We start from the raw sequence: 18,132 nt of genomic DNA on the forward strand, positions 1-18,132 counted from the left end.
GGCCCCTGTCCAGGTTCTCAGCGCCAGACAGAGACGTCCCGGAGAAGCAGGACGGTCGGCCTCTTTGGGGCAGGGCTCTGTTCAAGCCACGGTGCTTGGCGTGACCGCTGCTCATCCCTTGGGATGCCTCCCACATGTCTGGGGAGCCTCAAGGGCAGGAGGCTGGTGGGGATGGCCGTGGAAGCAAGGAGCCCGCTTCTTGCCGTGTGCGTGCGCGTGTGCGTGTGTGTGTGTGTGGTGTCGGGGTTCCTACCAGGTCCCCTGCCCCTAAACACGCCCTTTCTGCTCTTCCACCCTCCAAGTGCCCTGATCTGAAGTTTCACGCCACCTCGGTGAGCGGACTGAAGCCTCGGGGGTCCCTTAGCGCTCTCGTTCTGGGGTCCTCATCACAAAGCTCATTGCAGCCACACAAGGACCCACAGCAGGACCCCTGTTTTCGCTGACCGTGGTGCCGGGGACCCCCGAGGGCTGAGCTCCGGGTTCTGCTCTCAAGGAGTTAAGTCTGCTGGGGAGGAAACACGGCCACCCTCATCACGGCACGGGCGTCGTGTGGACGGACGCAAAACCAAGCGCCGTGGGGAGCGTGTGTCACAGTCTGCAGATGAGGCGGGACCTGGGAGGCTTCGGGAAGAGGCAGCAGCGGGGTTGGGGTTGGTCGGGGGCGGTTTCGGGCCTGGGGAGCAGAGGGTGTGATGGCTGGTCTCGAAGCCCACGGGCTGCCGGCGCCCCTACAGCCCCTGCTCTTCAAAGTGACTCTGGTGGGTGGTGAGTAAAGTGCTGGGTGCAAAGCTTGTTTGCTGACGGTGCAACCTCAGGCAACTTCCGTAACCTCTGCTTCCTCACCTGTGACATGAGGCTGAGACCAGACCTGCCTCTCAGGGTTGCTTTGGAGACTAAGTTAGTTATAAGCATAAAGGGCTTAGAACAGTGCCTGACAACTAGTAAGGGCTACAATCACATGGACAAGGCGCCCAGCGATGGAGACGGTGCCGCCTGGTCTCCCAGAGCCCCCAGCAGAGCAAAGGAGGATCAGAGCCCCTGCCAGGCCCGGCTCAGAAGCCCGCGGCATCAATAGGAAACACGCCGTCCACGTGGATAGGACGGCACCCAGTGCCCATCCACCAGCAGAAGGGACAGGAACACGGGCGAGGAGGGAGTCCAGCTCTAGAGTCAGGAAGAGCTGAGTTCCAATCCTAGCTCTGCCTCGTCTTGCTATGTGGTTGTAGAGAAGTTACGTAATTTTTCTGAGCCCAAAGACCTCACCTGCAAGAAGCAGTCTTAGAATGCTGTCAAGATTAAATGAGAGAATAAAGGTGACGGACCCAGCAGGTGCTCAAGAGATGGCAGAAACGGTGTTAAGAACAGCTGTCCTCCTCCCGGAAGGGAAGGAGACAAATTCGCGTGCCGAGCGAGACAGTGTCATGGGTACCAGGGGAGGTGAGAGGCTGGGGCCTTCCTGGGCGGGGCGGCCCGGCCCCAGCACCCCGCCCCAGCAGGCACGTTCGCCTCCCCCCACCGCCAAGGGCTTCGTGTGCATCAACTCGCAGTTGCCCCGCTCCACAGGCAGGGCCACCAAAGCACAGAGACGCACAGAAGGCGCTGGTAGTCACACAGCCAGCAAATGGCGGCATCAGGTCGGGCCGAGACCATCGAGCTCTGGTCAGGGCTCTGCCTGCCCCGGCTCTGCTGCCCGCCCGCCTCCAGGCCTCCCCGCCGACTCCCTCCCGCCCCCAGCCGCCCACCTTTCAGACGGAACCATTCTGGCCCCCCGCCCCAAGGGGACAAACAGAGCTACTGGCTCAAGGCTCCAAAGACCCCAGAACCAGGAGCCCCTCTGGCCTATGCATGCTTCGCTCAAGCTCAGGAGGTGAAAGCGGGGGCGGGAGGGAGGCGAGGAGGGCGGTCCCCCCAGGTCTGCGGTCGCTGGGCAACATCTAGAGGCCCTGGTGCTGACCGGACAGCTCCTCCCGCGGGGGCGTGAAGGGGCCGCGTCTGCGCGCTGTGAACGCAGCCGGGGTGCCCCTTTCGAAAGGGTCAGAACATTTAACCACAGCACTCAGAGGTGGGATGTGCCGAGAGACAGAGAAAAAGACAAAAATAAAAACACAGAAAAAGATATTTAAAAAAGGAAAAGCCTGGGAGGTGGGACTGCCGGGTGCTGGTCCCATGAGTCCCACCGGGGCTGCGTGAATTGGGGCAAATCATTTCTGTTCCCCGGTGCGTGGAGAGGGAGGAAAAGCTGCCTCTCAGGAAGAGGGGGGAAGGCAGCGGACCGGCGTGTGGAAAAGGGCTCGCTGAGGCCAGCTCTGCACCGCGGAAGGTCCTGGAGGCAGAGTCCCCACCCCCTCACCCCACCCCCCGTGCAGGTCCGGCTTGTGGTCCTAAGCGAGTTACTTGTCGTGCTCCCTCATCTGTACAGCTGGGTTCTTCATCGTCATCCCCATCTTACACAAATCAAGTGAGTAATTACGAGAAAATCACTTAAGACAGTGCCTGGCCAGAAAAATCACTGAAGAATTGCTAGTTAAAGTCAAACAGGTCATCAGCACAGGGTTTATCCCTGTTCTACCCAGATTTCCCACCGGAACCTCCGTCACCCATTCCAGTCCCAATAACATAAACGTTTCCCTCTAAACTAAATTTCTACGCCCTTATTGAGTATCTGTGGGACAGCCAGTTTATACGGGATGGGGGTAGGAGGGCAAACAAAGCCAGACACGTTCAAAGTAAACCTTGGGAGGTGTCTCTTTCTCCGAGGCCCCTCGAAGCTGAGGTCCTCCTGCAGGATGAGGAGGGACGGCCCAGGGGCGACATTTCCACCGGCGGGAAGGTGGGCGGAATGACCGTTGGGGGCCGGAAGCACAGACAGATCCCTGGGCTGCAGCGCTGGACCACGGGCAGGTTTCCTACCCCAACTGACACGTCGGTTCTTCCACCCTGGAGCCCTGACCTCCCACGGCCAAACCCAGCTCGGGCCTCACTTCCGGTCAGAGGCCCAGTCTGGTCCCCAGAGGCAGAACCACCCCAGGGGACAAACAGGCAACTGAGCTGCCACAGCCCTCGGACAAACCCCACAGGTACAGTGACCCCGCTCACTCGCACCCACCATGTCGGTGCAGGGACACACGCAGCTGTATGCACACATGCTTGCTCACACACACACCCCACACGCGCCTACACGCTTAGATGCACACACGCCCTGGCTCCGGCTTTCTGCCCTCTCTCCGTGTCCCTTGCATGGCTCCCCTTCGGCCCATTTCCCATCCGGCCGGGAGGTGGGGACACCCTCTGTGTCCTCCCGTCCTGGTCCATCTCCAGTGCTCACAGGCTCTCCCTGGAAAAGTGGGCCCGACCCCCGACTGTGTGCACACAACTTTCATCCCACGTGTGTGGGCCCCAGACGGTGCCAGCTCACACGCGGGCTACGGATGAGGAGGGAGCCAGGGGAGCATCCCTGTGCTGAGAGGAGGAAACACAGGGCCTGGGCGCCTCCCGGCCCTCCTACCCCCACCCACACCCACGCTCTGGCTCCACAAAGGACCCAAGACCAGGCGTCATGGGGGGTTCCCAGGGCTGAGGACAGGCCTGCAATACAGTTTACTAAACGTTCTCTCTTGTTCAGCCTCTAGCCTCTGCCCACCTCTCAGGACCGAGATGACGGAAGACCTGAGCTGTGGGTGGGCACTGGGGCCGCAGTAGAAGGATCTCAGGCCCCCCCCCCGCCGCCCCTCCTCTTGGCCTCTAGACCCGGCTTTGGACTCCAGCAAACTGGGGCGGGGTGCCATTCAGCCGAGTCTGGCCCTTGGCAGAGAAGGCGATCACCCCGGTCAGCGTGGAGAGGACAGGATGGACAGCCAGCGGTGTCGTCACTTCCAGGGGGCATGGGCAGACTGGGCACCGCGCTGGCAGGGAGCGAGGAGAAGGGTCCGCTGGCTGGGACTTGGCAGAAGGTGGGGGGCGGCTCAGTACAGCAGCGCCCGCCTGGCTGGCTCCTGGCTCAGAGTCGGGGCCCAACTGTCCCCGAGCGGTGGGACTCAGCAATCCCCTCCCCATCTCCACCCCCACGGCTGGGGCTCTGCCCACACCCTCGGGGATTCCTTTAGCCTAGAAACTGCAGCCAGCTCTTCTTTCTGGCCAGGTGGCAACAAGTTCTCACAGAGGAAAAAATGGGACCGGCTGTGATCATCTCGGGCGACGTGAAATAGGTCAGTTTCCTGGCATTTACAGTGAGTGGTCAAGCTCGTGCCGAGACCCACCCAGCCCTGTCCCCGGGTCAGCTTCCCAGGACCGAGCAGCTGCCTGGATCTGCTTCCCAGAGAGGGTTCTCCAGCCCTTGGGGTCCTGGCTGAGTCCAGGCTGGGTCCAGGCCGACAGGCGGGAAGAAGGGAGACCCCAGAAAACCCGACAGAAGAGGGACTCGCCCACCCCCTCAGAATCTCTCTGGGCTGGAAGTCCTTCCCAGGGTCTAACCTCCACTCTTCCTGCCCAGGGTCCAGTTGCCTTCCTGGTCCCCATTCGGGGGGCTGTTTCTCTGGCCTCTGAGAGATAAGCCCACCCAAGCTCCGGGGAGGCCCCGAGCCGCAGCTGAAGGCTCACGTGTGTCAGCTGGGTGGCGTTTTTTACTGATCTGATCCATGTAAACGGCTCCACTGTCAGGATCCTTGGTTCCTTTTCAATTAGCCAAGAGAAATGACTCAGTGCCAGTGAAAATCAATGATTTTAAACTGCCCCACAGGGACTTCCCTGGTGGCGCAGTGGTTAAGAATCCGCCTGCCAATCCAGGGGACACGGGTTCGAGCCCTAGTCCGGGAAGGTGCCACGGGGCAACTAAGCCCGTGAGCCACAACTACTGAGCCTGAGCTCTAGAGCCCGCGAGCCACAACTACTGAAGCCCGCGCACCTAGAGCCCCGTGCTCTGCAACAAGAGAAGCCACCGCGATGAGAAGCCCGCGCACCGCAAAGAAGAGCAGCCCCCGATCGCCGCAACTAGAAAAACCCCGCGCAGCAACAAAGACCCAACACAGCCCCCAAAATTAATTAATTAATTTAAGAAAAAATGCCCCCCTAAAACAAGAGTGGATACATGTGTATGTATATCCCAATCACTTCACCGTACAGCAGAAAGTAACACAACATTGTAAGTCAACTCTACTCCAACAAAAAAATTAATTAAAAAAACCAAACTGCCCCACAAATCACAGGGGGCTGGAGGTCTCCACTGTAAGTGCCTCCAGGGAGCTGAGCTGGCCTGGGGAGCACGTGCAGCCCAGAGCAAAACCCCTCCGGGGGCTCCCAGGGCCCCTGTAACGCAGACGAGAGCTTGGGGTCTGCGTTCCGAGGGTGCAAATGCCCAGACCCTGGGAGGTGCCCCATGACCGTCCTGCCGCACCCCGTCTTTCTTTCTCTCCCTCCCTCGCTCGTGACGCCCTGCAGGCCAGTCAGTCACTAGAGGCCTGGCTTCCCAAGTGACTGCTCAGCCTTCAGATGGGCCCCGGAGCAGAAGCTGGTGGAGCCTGGGGCGGGGAGCTCAAGGCTGACAGAGAAACTGGAGCCCACGTGGCCCCCGGCAGCTCCATGTCTGTCACCCTTGCTTCCTTCTTCTGCTCCCTCAGCTCCAGTGCCGGCCCAGGGATGGCTGGTCTAGCCAGGCGGACGGAGGGGAATCACCCAACAAGCGCCACATACTTCCTGGCCCCAAAGCCCAGGGCCACGGGGCTGGGCAGGAGGGGTCTCGGGGATTCTGGACTGCTCTTAAATTAAGCTCTCCACCCGGAGACGCTGCCCCTTGAGGAGTGTGGGCTGCTACCCGCTGTGGAACACCAACCCCATGGTGGCCTTTGGAGGGGCTGGACTGCAAACCCACGTGAGGTACAGGTCAGGCCTCCTGCCTCAGGCCGGTTACACAAGCAAAGACCCTGGAGGGCGAGGGTGAGTGGGCATGCGGGGAGCTGGTGGCAGCCTGGGAGTCAGACCCCCGGACTGGACTCCAGTGCTAAGCATCTCCCGGAGTTGTTCACGTCTAGGCCTCAGGTTTGCCATCTGCAAAGTGGGGCAGGCAACTCCAGCGTGAAACAGGGGTCAGGTCCTTCCAGAGCAGCAGAGAGAACACCCCCGCTCCTGGCACATGACGTCTCCACGCCGGGACCATCTCCCTTTCAGCAGCAGCACATCTGCGTGGGAGTCACGCACAGAGGAGCGGCCAGGCCTGGCTGTCGCCCAAGGCCCGGGTGCCAGGCTGCAGGAGAAGTGTCCCTCCCCCGGCAGACCCCAATCTCAGAGAGCGGCTGTGAGGCTCCCAGAGCTCAGCTCCCCAAGGCCCAGGGTCCGCCAGGTGCCAGCAGTCTGGCCGGCGAGCTCGCGGGAGACCCGCCTCAGCTGAAGCTGGGGGAGCCCCCTCTTCTCTCTCACTATTTGGAGGTGGACGCAGGAGGCCACACCTGAGGCCCCACTCGTGACCGTCTGTACCTCCCAGCACAGGGGCTCCGGGCAGGCTCCCCACCCCCAGGAAGCCTTGCTCAGGAGCTGGACCCGGGCCAGGAGAGTGGGGACGCGTAGGCGTTTGCACTCTTAGGGCAGAAGCCCACAGCTACACAGATCCACCGCTTACCCTGAACGACAGCTGTAACTTCTGGGAACTTATCTGGGGTGCTGCTCAGGGCCTGGTTCTGCCATTTATAAACCGTGTGGCTTTGCAGAAGTTACTTAAATCCTTCAAACTTTGGCTGCTTCATTTGAAAAACAAGGGTAGTGGGCTTCCCTGGTGGCGCAGTGGTTCAGAGTCTGCCTGCCGATGCGGGGGACGCGGGTTCGTGCCCCGGTCCGGGAGGATCCCACGTGCCGTGGAGCGGCTGGGCCCGCGAGCCATGGCCGCTGAGCCTGCGCGTCCGGAGCCTGTGCTCCGCAACGGGAGAGGCCACAACAGTGAGAGGCCCGCGTACCGCAAAAAAAAAAAAAAGAAAAAGAAAAAAAAGTAAAACAAGGGTAGTGACACCACGGAGTTAATGTAAAAATGAAATGAGATAATGTGTCTTAGTCCGTTCGGGCTGGCCTAACAGAATATCATAGACCGGGGGGCTTACAAACAATAGAACTTTATTCCTCACGGTTCTGGAGGCTGGAAGTTCAAGGTCAAGTTGCCGGCAGATTCAGAGTCTGGTGAGAACCCCCTTCCTGGTGCACAGATGGCATCTTCTCACTGTGTCCTCACGTGGAGGATCTCTTTATGGGGGTCTCATTATGGGGGGTCTCTTTATGGGGGGCACTGATCCCATTCATGACCTAATCACATACCAAAGACCCCACCTCCTCATACCGTTACCTTGAGGGTTAGGATTTCAACATAAGAAGTTTAGGGGACACCAAAATTCAATCTAAAGCAGTGTGAAAAATGCTTAGCGTGGTAGCCCAGGGGAAGTGCTTAAAAAGGGCAGTTCTTATAATAAAAATAACATGCTCATTAGGAAAAACTTGGAAAAATCTACAAAAATATAAAGAAAAATTCTATCCCCTACTGGCCGCTACTTAGCCTTTTTTAAGTGTTTCGATTTCTTCCAGGCTTTTTACAATTCACACTCATACATACATTGATCATGAAATTGTGATGATACTATATACATACATTTTACACCTTTTCGCTTACTACGTAGTAAGCAGTTTTACTTTTCATTTAAAAATCTTCAGACGTTTTTTCAGAAACGTACTTGTTAATTGCTGATAAACTCTTCTGTGACTGCATTAACCAAACGCTGCTTAATTATCGCACTGTCACTAGCCATTTAGGTCGTTTCCAGTTTTCTACTATTTCCTGTAACACTGTGATAAACAACCAAACCAGCTCTGCCTGAGCCTCAGATGACTTCCTCAGGCTACATTCCTGGAAAGGGGATTATTGGGTCCAAGGCGGGAATCTCATAAAAGCTCTCAGATACAAATTGCAGATCACTGGTCAGAAAGATTCACCCCACTTGTCTTCCCCCAACAGTGTCTGACTCGCCTCATCCTTCTCCGAGTTGCCTGGTACAGCAGTTGGGGGGGGGCGGTGCAGCCTCTGTGGGGAGCCTGGCCCTCCTTGCGGCCACACATGCCAAGAGCTTTCACAACGTTCTCGAATAGTCAGGCCAGGCAGGGGAGCAGAACTGGAGGCCAAAATGTGGGCCGGTGCCCTGCCAGCAGAGCTGCTCTGCCTCTGCTCACTGGACCCAGAGAAGAAAACACACTGCTCGACTTTGGGGCGTCAAGTGAGAGGCTAGGAGGAACTTTCCATCCGTGAGGAGCACCAAGTACTGGAACTGGGGCCTGTCTAGTCCTGCTGGGAGGTTTGGAAGGCAGAGAATGCTCACGGCCAGGTCCACGGGCAGCATGGCGGAGGACCCGGGCCTCAGAACAGCCGTGGAGCACGCGGCGGTACCACTGAGGCGGAGCCAGCGGAGAGGGGAGATTGGTGGGTTTGCCGAGGCCCTGCAAGTGCCCTCCGGGCCCTGGGCTGGAGGGGTCTTCCGTGCACCATCCACCTTGAACAGTAAATACTGCCCAAGCAGGCCCTGCTGTGGCCGCAGGACGGGAGGTTCTGTATTCAAACATCTTTGCCCTTCTGAGGGTCCTGGGAGGCCCCCGCCATGCATCCAGGTCGGCAGTTCCTCTGTGCCCTAACTGACCCAGGCACCCTCCCATTTCTTTTCAGTGCTTCCCTTTTCTGAGACCATCCCTCGACTGGCCTGGGGACCTAAGGCTTCCTCACTTCCCCCCACGCCTCCTCCATCCCTCCTTTCCCTACGAGCTTCCTCCAGGCCTTTAGGGCAGGAAGGCCAGGTGGAGGTGACGCAGCGGCTGCCGAGATTGGCCTACAGGGAAAATCCACAGCGTTCACCTACCCACGGCCCCTGGGCAGGTGCCGGTGTTTCCAAAACCCTGTTTATGGTACCCCCGCCTCCCACTCCTGCCCTGGGTCTTAGCCTGTCCCTAAGTGCTGCTTGCTCCAGGCGTGGCCCTGTTCAGACACACGCCTCCCCATGTGCTCCTGAAACCCCCTCAGTCAAGCAGGGATCGAAAACTCCTCCCTCTTCCGCTGCCTTCCTGTACTGACCCACAGAAAGGTGATCACGGGCCCCGCCCCACTCTGTCTCAATAAAAAATGTCTGTGGCTCTCATCCTGGGCCCTTGAGAGAATCTCCAGCCCCACGTGCAGACGGTCAGCCTGGCGACTTGTCATCTCCTAGGTTTTGGTCCAGGCTGCTTGTGACCCCACCCTGGGGACCCTGAGAGCAAGCAAGTTACTACTGGCAAAACTGCACCAATGTCCTGGAACACAGGGTCTCACCACCTCCTGCTACCACCACCTAACTTCTTTTTCTCTCTCTTTTGGCAATACTTGTTGTCATGGAGATTCTAACACAATGGGGCAGGTAGGAAGCCTGTTGCTTGGCAACGAGATGCTGGAGGTACCGGATTGGCTGCTGAGATCTGAGGGAGCAGCAAGGATGCTGAGGGAAGGTGGGAGAGTGGAGGAACACCCTGGGGGACCACCAAGTTCGGGGCGGGGGGAGGGAAGCAGACGAGAGGACCGGGTGAAGAAGAAAAAAGGGAACACGGAACGTCCCCGGGGGCTGGGTCACCCTGTGTATTTGCTCTGGTGCCCTCAGTAAAAACAAGGCAAAGTAAACACACAGTACTGTATTTTCACAGCTCTGTTTACACTGCATCAGGATGGACGGAGATTTCAACAAAAAGAAGGTCCTACATATCAGAGTGGGAAATGCTACAGGAAGACCCTCCGGCACAGCAGAAAGAGCAGGACTTGAGGTCGAAAATTTGGATTTGAAGCTCAGCCCCACCCATTCCTCGATGTGTGACACCATCAAACGACAGCGTCTTGGCTTCAGTTTTCTCATCTGTCAAATGGGAACAGCAGCGTGCACCTCCCAGGGCTGGTGTGATGAGCGCCAACCAGCACGTAGCGGGAGCTCAGGAAGTGGTCGCTAGGGTCACTAGGGGGGCCTTTTGTGACCCACCATTCCTTGTTCTCTTAGTCACCATCATCACGACCAGAATGGAAAGGTTACGTGGAACGGAGAGAGCCTGGCTCCCAATGCCCAGCTGGCTTCCACCCAGACTCACGCACCTACTGTCTGAGACCCAGTCAGGCCCCCAGTCTCTCTAGGGGTCAGCTGTCCATCCGTGAAATGGGGTAATAGTCTGTCCCTTGGGACGCCATCAGGAGGACCAGATTCAAGTGGGCTCATGACAAGCCTGTGCCCGTCCTGAGCACCCAGTGGGTGCCCTAAAAGCCAAGGCACCATTCCTGAGTCCACGCCCAGGTCTGTGCTCCGAGGCATAGAGAGTGGCCCCGGAATTTCCGTCTTCCTTCAAGGAAGGGATGGCTCAGCAGTGCCGGGTGCCCTTCCCAGCACCCAGGTGACACGTGACCCCGGAGAGAGGAGAGAGAGCGCGTGCAGGAGCACAGAGATGAAGCAAAGGCACATCCTCCAGGCTAGTCGCTGAGCGCACGAACGTGGACAGAACAATGGCTTCTGTGGGCAGACACAGAGGCAGCTGCCACAGGCGAGGACGGACCACAGCCACCCCTGCGCGCGTCATAGCGAGGCGGCGGGTCCAGGCTGGGACTCTCTCAGGACCGCCACGCGAGCGTCCCCAAGTCACAGAAGAAGAGGAGCTCGAGGGGGCGGGGCTGACCTGGGTTACCTGGGCAGGTGGAGCCTCGGCAAACTACTGGCTGCCTCGCAGGAAGGCGACTCCGCAAACTGCTTCGGGCCCATAAAGTTCTGGAATGATTCCTGATGTCTAGCCTGAAGCCCTCCTGCTGTAAGCTTCTGGTCCTGTCCTCAGAGAGCAATGCAACTGGCTGAGCGGGGAAACGGCTCACCAGCTTCAAGGGTCACGCCAGGACCAGGGAGGTAGGCAGACAGGTGGTCACGCAGCTGCCTTGCTGTCTACAGCTCGCCCCAGCCCAAGCCCCCAACGCTGAATCTCTCTGTGGTTTCGAAGATGACTTTTCCAATAATGCCACAGGCATCAGAGGGATGCTGGTACCACTTCCGCTGGGCCTGAGGCAGGCTTGCCAGGCTGAGGTGGCCGTGAGTGTGTGTGGGGGGGCCTGGGGACAGCCCGCCCTCCTGGGGTAGCCCGGCTTAGAGCAGCCTCCGCGTGGACCCCTTTTCTCGGGAGGCCTCGGAAGGCCTGGCCCTGGGGCCCAAGCCTGAAGGACTCTAAGTGATTTCACGGTTTAGAAAAGGATAATTTAGAAGAGGATTAATTCAAGAATACAGAGTTACTCTGGGTCTGACAGCGTTCAGGTCTTTTTCTCCTGCGCTGGGAGGAAACACGGAGAAAAAAGCTGTGATTGCAGCAACAAAAGAGATTCAGGGGAGCAGCCCTCTGACCCTCGTGGCGGGGTGTGATCCTTTTGGACCCTTGAAGGGTGGACGTTTGCAAAACCCTTCCCTCTGGTGGGGAGGGGAGGGGCAGGTGTGATCCGCAGACCGGGGGCAGGGGCGGGGGAGCAATGGGTGCCCAAGCCGGGCAGGGCTCGGTGGTCCAAAGGGCTTGTGGGGACCCCGCTGCAGCTCCCATGAGTGGGTGGAAAGGGGTGCGGGGGGCCTCCCCCACTTTAGCTTCAAGTTGATCGGTTTTAAACCTTGGCTCTCCACGTGAGATTCCGTTTAGACGATGTGTTTGAAGACTCCTCCAGTTGAGTCACTCCCTGGAGCTGGATGGGGATCAGTGACCAGCAGAGCTTTAATCAGTCTGTCTTGGACCGGAAGCTGGGCGGGGAGACCCCCCTGGGGGTCAGAGAGCTCAGAAAGAAGGAAAGGGGAAAAGCAGGTTTACTGACTCAACCTTTGCAGAGGCCCTGGGAGGGGGCCAACCTTCAGACTTCAGGTAGGGGACCACTGGAGCCGGAGGGTGGCTATCTCCGGATAAACCGAATGTAGGAGCTTTGCCCCCCGACGGCACTCTGCTTTCCCACGAGTATGGAGGGATCAGACACCGAAACATGCTAAGCCTCACTATTCTTGAATTTCCTGACTCATCTTTGTTCTTTTTTTGTCCCTCCCTCCACCTTTTAAAAAATAAAGTTTATATTTTGAAGTAATTTCAGACTTACAGAAAAGCTGCAAAGATACTACAGAGTCCCCGTGTGCCCCCCATCCAGCTGCCCTCATGCTGAAGCTTCACATATCCAGGTACATTTGTGAAAACAAAGAACTTAACATCAGCTCGTTACTGTTGAGTAAACTACAGACTCTATTCAGAGTTCAGCAGTTTTTCCACCAAGGTCTGTCTTCTGTTCCAGGAGACCCCCCACTGCAGTTAGCTTCCCCTACACTTTAAAATTTAAATTTTCCTCTGCAAAGTCCGGCCTGTCTGCACCGTGCTCCAGGGGATGAGGAGAAGGCATCTGGGCTGCAGTCACTCGGGAGTGATTCTGGGCAGGTCACGGGCAGCAAGGAGGACGAGAGACGGGTCTCTCTCCTGGAGCTTTCCTCTGTGCGAATGGAGGTCATTCAATGGTACTAAGGCTTTTAAGCGTGACTGTGGGGGTCTCTGTCCCCAAGAGCTATAGGAATGAAGTGACCACGGTCACTTCTGCTCCAGACCCTTCCCCTCCAGGGCACACAGCCTGGCCGGGGCTGCCCCCTTGGTTCGGAGCCCAGGATTTGGCCTGTTTCACAGCTCAGCCTGTTTCTGAGCACAGAAGATTTGGTAATGACAGCAGGAAAAGGGAAGCTGAGAGGGGCCTGCATCTCGGCAGAATTGTTTCCAAATAAAGTGTTATTTTTCCCCTCTCGAGCTCTCCCTGGAGATGACTGTGGAGCTTAAAACCCACTAAATCTCTCTCCTTGTTTATGATACAGACGCGCCCGCCCTCCCTCAGTACCTTAGCACGGTCTCTTTCAGAGCAATTACGCCAGGGGCGCTAAGAGTCAGAGCCAGTGCTAGGAAGCCTGCCTGAAGGTCCGCTGCCCCTAAAAGGGGCTCACGGGAAGGGCTTTGATTTCCTAGAGAAACAGATTCATGGAGAGGAGCTCCCAAGACTGGAGCATCAGAGCAGGCCCTGAGTCCTGCATTTGGGGGGCTGGTGCCCTGATGCAGAACTGCCAGGAAGTCCAACCCCCTGTGGCAACCGTGGGCCAGGGCCTCTCGAAGCCCCCAACCAACTTGTTCTGTGCCCTGTGGCCTATGATGGGGTACAGGGCGAGGGCCAGCCAGCGACGGACTAATGGACTCAGGTGCAGGTCACGGGGAGGCTGGCTAGTGGGCTTCGCAGATATAAATCCTTTGTTCCCATTGCCACTGAAAAGAGGGCTCTGGAAGAAAAGGAGTCCCCTTCCAGCCAGAAAGATTGGGTTGGACACAAGACAATGACAAGGCGAGGACCCAGGAAACACTGCAACAAGGGATCCAAGAGCAGTGCGACCTTATCGTCCCAGAAGCCCCACCCTGACCCGCTGTGGGATCCTGCTTCCCGGGGGACCACCCTGGGCTGGTGAAGTCCATGCAGGAGGCGGCCGGCCAGCTGGCAGAGGTCTGCCTCGCTCTCCTCGTGGCCACGTGGGGCTAACAGAAGCCCCGACCCTGGGAGACGGTCCAGAAGTGCTTCCTGAAGGGCAGAGCCCCACCTGACGATGGTCAGCTGTCCAAGGAAGGCAATGGGGTACGATGTCCCCTGGAGGGCTCTGCCGGCCCCAGAGAGAGAGCACACCTCTCTCCCATCTACCCATCACCAAGCTGGAGCAGCAGAGCGGGGCTGGCGTCCCAACAGGGCCTCTCCCAGCCAGCAATCGACAGTCGGCAGGACGCCTGCCCTCACCTGCCGCCTTGCTTCCATCACCCTGGCTCCAGCCATAAGGTGGGGATGCACTCGACGCATGATGAGCTTGAGGCTCGGAGAGTGTGAGAGATGGTCCGAGGTCACAGAGCTACAGCCAGGTCCCCGATTCCAGGCCAAGGATGTCTGCTCAGACCTGCGGTCCTGCCGGCTTTTCGTGACCCCTGCACCCTTGTGCCTCGGCCCTCACTCAGGTCCCTTTCTTTCTCACCAGGACAGACGCCTTGTTCTCCTGCCCCGCGGCTGGTCCACTCACACCATTTCCTCGCTGCGGCCACAGGACCCGGCCAAACTGTGGGGCTGACCACGACTCCCTCGTGTAATCAAACCAAGCTCCTTGGGGGCTCCGGGACCCCCCTCGACTTGCCTCCTCCCATTTCCCAGCCTCACCTCCCAGCCTCTCCCTCTTTGGACTTTACCCTCCAGTCTTATCCCCTCGCCTGCTCCTACCACATGGCTTCAAGTCTTCCTCCAGCTAAGTTCTCTTCACCCTTCCTGCTCAGCTCGGACATCGTCCCCTCCAGGAGGACCCCGGACCCCCTGGCACTGTCTGCACAGCTGGTTCTCTGTCTCCGTGGGTCTCGGGCTCAGCTCCAGAGCTCAAGGGATGGAGGAGCCTGAGACTCCGGCACCAGGTGCCCTGAGCCCCGCTGCTCGTCCAATCCAGGCGTGGGCGGGCAAGGGGGCTCCCGGGGCCCAGGAAGCCAGGCCGGGGCCGGGACGCCTCACCTCTGCATGCTGAGGGGGCCACGGGAGGGAGGGAGGAAATGAGAGGCAGCTGGGGAGGAAGCAGGCCGGGAACATGTCCCCACTGAACAGGAAGCAGGTGGGACGCTGTGCACAGCTTCCTGAGGCCTGGGGGGAGGGGAGGAAGCCTCGCCCCTTTGCTGGGCCGGCTGCTGGGTGCCCCCAGCTCGGCCCCCAGCCTGGTGGGCACAGCGGGAAGGGGTCTTCTCGAATCCTCCCCTCGGGCTGTAACCAGAGGCCCCCGGGGCGTGTCGGCGGTTGCGTGAGGCTGTGGTCTGCACAGGAGGCCCCAGGTAAGCAGTTGCCTTCAGGCTGGGGCGGGAGGCGGTGGAAGGTGTGGGGGGCAGCGGGGCCGAGGCTGGCGTGTGTGTGGCCTGGGAAACGCCGGACGGTAGGGGACGGGCAGCAGGCGGGCTGCAGGAGGCCTGGACCCCTCCCTCTACTTACCCCCTTCACCCACCCCTTCTCACCCTTCCTCTCATCAAAGGCTCCTCCTCAGGGGTCATTTCCTTTCATCCCACCCCAGACCCACTGCTTCTCTCTTGTTAAATCCCATTCCACCTGGCTGGGAGCTCTCCTGGGTGGGACAGTATCTGTGCATCGTTGCACCTCCTGCACCCATGTACACAGTAGATGCTCAGTAAGTGAGGTCCAGTAGATGGCTACCTGGACCAGCCTGGGAATGATGGGAAAGGACCCTCACAACCAGCCTGGTGGGAGAGGTGGGCCTGCAGCTGGACCAGGCCTACCACTCGGAGGAGGAATAACAAGGCCGACGTTTACAGCCACCCCCCACCTGCTCCCAGCACGGCACCTGCCTCAGCCCAGCTCATCTTCACAAAACCCAGGAGGCAGATAACCTCACCCTCTCATTTTACAGCGGAGGAAACCTGGGTCCTCAGCTACGTGGCGGGTCCAGTGGCCACTGCAGCAGGCCACTCCCCTCCCGGTGATACAGTCAGACTAGAGGCATGAGCGATCCTCCGACGTGTTTGTGTCCCTCCCTCGGGGCCACAGGAGGTGGAGAGCAGAGCAAAGACCTCGCCCTTGCTGATGTTCAGAACTGAACACATGCTGCCTCTCTCCCCTACCCGTCCCCGTCCCCATGGAGAAGGGGCAGAGATCCTCTGCTGGGTGTTCCCCTTCTCTGTCTGACCCCCGACGCTGGTCTCTCAATCCCTGGGGCAGAGAGCGGGCAGTGGGCCACAGAGGGCCCCTGGGAGAGCCTCCTGCGGGCCAGGCCCCTGCTGGCTTCAGCAGGCTCCGTGCTGGACAGCTCCCAGGGCCCCCGGCGGCGGCGGGCAAGGCTGGAGCTGCCTCAGGCCTGCTGCTCTGCCTGGGTCTCTGCTCGGGTCTCTGCTGGGCCAGGCCAGCTACGGCGAGGGCCAGCTCCCTCCCTGCTGCCCACCCCTCACCCCACCTCTCCCGACCCGCCACGTGTCACAGGGAGAATCCTGTCGAGCCACCCTCAGGAGTTAGGCCCACCTCCCGCCTGCCTTGCCCCCCCTCCCTCTGTGGGAACCCAGCGGCTCAGCCGTCTTCCTGGTGAAGGTGGGCTCCACGGAGGGCTCTGCTAGAGACTGGTCTGACCCGGTTCCTCCTTGGGCTACTGGTCCCGAGCCGTCCTCAGTTAGTCTGACCACAGACCCCTATGCAACCGGCTCTGAAGGCTTCTTCCGGCGGCCTCCCCAGACCCTGTGCAGCCCCTCGTCTTCCCATTCTGGTGGCCTCCTCCCTTCCTTTCTCCTGGGTCGTCCCAAGAGCCCCAACCTTCCCAGCTCTGGGGCCTTGGGGCGCACAGCGCGGCAGAGAGGAGCCCCACCAGCACAGTGCCAGGGTGACCGCCCGCCTGTTGAGCCGCCTGTGGGGCCAGGGTGTGTGGTCCCATCCCCGCAGACAGACCAGACCCCCCGGCTCCCAGCTCCCAGCCTCTCAGGATGCTCGTGCACTTGGACTCTTCTCCCACCTGCTCTCGGGGCGGTCCCACTACAACGACCCGCGGGGCTCTCGCAACTCATCTCCATCCCGGGGCCCTCCGCTGGCCCCAGGCTCCTGCCTCTCCCGCAGCCCGGCTGGAGCAGAGGCGGGAAGGGCAGGGCCGGAGGGGCCAGCTCGGAGCTGGGGAGGAGCCCGCCCCGGGGCCCCTGGGGTCCCCAGCCTGACGGTGAGCGGAGACAGCACCCAGGCTCAGGCCACACTGCTTGCCCACCCCCACCGGAGTACCAGCAGAGGCCCCGTCACAGAGACGCACTAAACACAGCAAGCACGGTGCCCGCCCGGCCCACAGAAGCCAGAAGAACTGCTGAGACAAGGAGGAATCAGAAGAGAACGGGGCCAGCAGGTCCCCAGCACTTGGATAGGCTCTCGGTTCCGGATTTGGTCCTGCAAACCTCTGGCTCATCTGTACCTAGGCAGTGCCCCGGGGCCTGACGACCTGGGGGAAAGCTGACTAGGGCCAAAGACGACAGTGGTCCAGGTTGTGGAGCCTGGGGTCCTCGGGCTGCGAGAGAGCAGAGGTCTTAATTTAGGGGCCTGCAGCTGCCCCACGCCTGCCTCCTCCAAGGCGGGTGGGGGAAGTTGTCTCCGGCCTGGAGCGCATTGAAGCCTGGGAACCAGCGTCGCCCCGACCTGCTGACAGGCATGGTGGGACTGATGGATGAGCCAGGCCTGCGCTGGAGACTGACCGCGGCTGGGAAAGGCGTCGGGCACCGAAGGCCCGCGAGAGCCAGGCACGGCGCGGGTGATTGGCCACCTCTTTCCCCGGCCCACGCTGAGCCGCTGAGCGCTCGGTCGCAGCCCCTACTCAGCCCCAGAGACCCAAATTTCCGCCTTCCGAGGGACCTGCCGCTTGTGGCTTGGAGACATCTTTGTTGTGTTTGTCCACAGAGACCCCTGGTGATGGGGAGGAGGGTGCGGGGACATGGCCCCTCGCTGAGAACTGCAGGCTCTGAGAGTGACGGGGCCACCCACGGAACCCAGTCGCCACTGGGCTCGCGCCTGGTCTGCAGGTGCTGTTCCGATGCGAGATAATGGCCCCGGGCCACCTGCCCCTCCAACAGCGAGCCTCCGTTTGGCCATCTGGGCCACAAGACCTGGCTCAAACCAACCTCACGTCCTGTGGATACAACCATTCGCCTCGTCCTGCCACTCTTCACGACTCAGCCTTTAGAGCACGATCCTAACACCGCCTCTTCCAGGAAGGCCCCCATCCTTCAATTCCTGATCCCCACTCACTGTCGACCCCTCACAGCCACTGAAGGGACAAGCGAGCATGGCGTGGCCTGCAGAGCTCTGGCCTGGTGGCCAGGAGACCCTGCCGTGTGCTCTAGGGACGCCCTCGCCCACTCTGTTTCCTCTGCTTCCTCCGCAGCAAAGCGAGGAGCTGAGCCAGGCGCCCTCCAGACCCCACTCTAGGCCTGGAGGTGGTTTGCGCCTCCCTCCCCGTGTCCCCACCTTTGCAAAGTGGCCGTAGGCTTTCTCAGGGCAAGGCCTGTGTGTCTCCCTCAAACCCTGATCCAGGGTTGTGTCGCCACTGCTGG

General features: G+C 59.8%; 1 protein-coding gene across 5 annotated transcripts in view; it reads right to left on the reverse strand.

The window, feature by feature from the left end:
- NAV1 (neuron navigator 1) overlaps positions 1 to 18,132 on the reverse strand; it is a 209,766-nt gene that overhangs the window by 150,984 nt on the left and 40,650 nt on the right. The gene's annotated exons all lie outside the window — the stretch shown is intronic.

This window comes from Monodon monoceros, unplaced genomic scaffold, assembly GCF_005190385.1.
Source record: "Monodon monoceros isolate NGI ecotype Baffin Bay Population unplaced genomic scaffold, NGI_Narwhal_1 Super_Scaffold_18, whole genome shotgun sequence".
Taxonomy (NCBI): Eukaryota; Metazoa; Chordata; class Mammalia; order Artiodactyla; family Monodontidae; genus Monodon; species Monodon monoceros.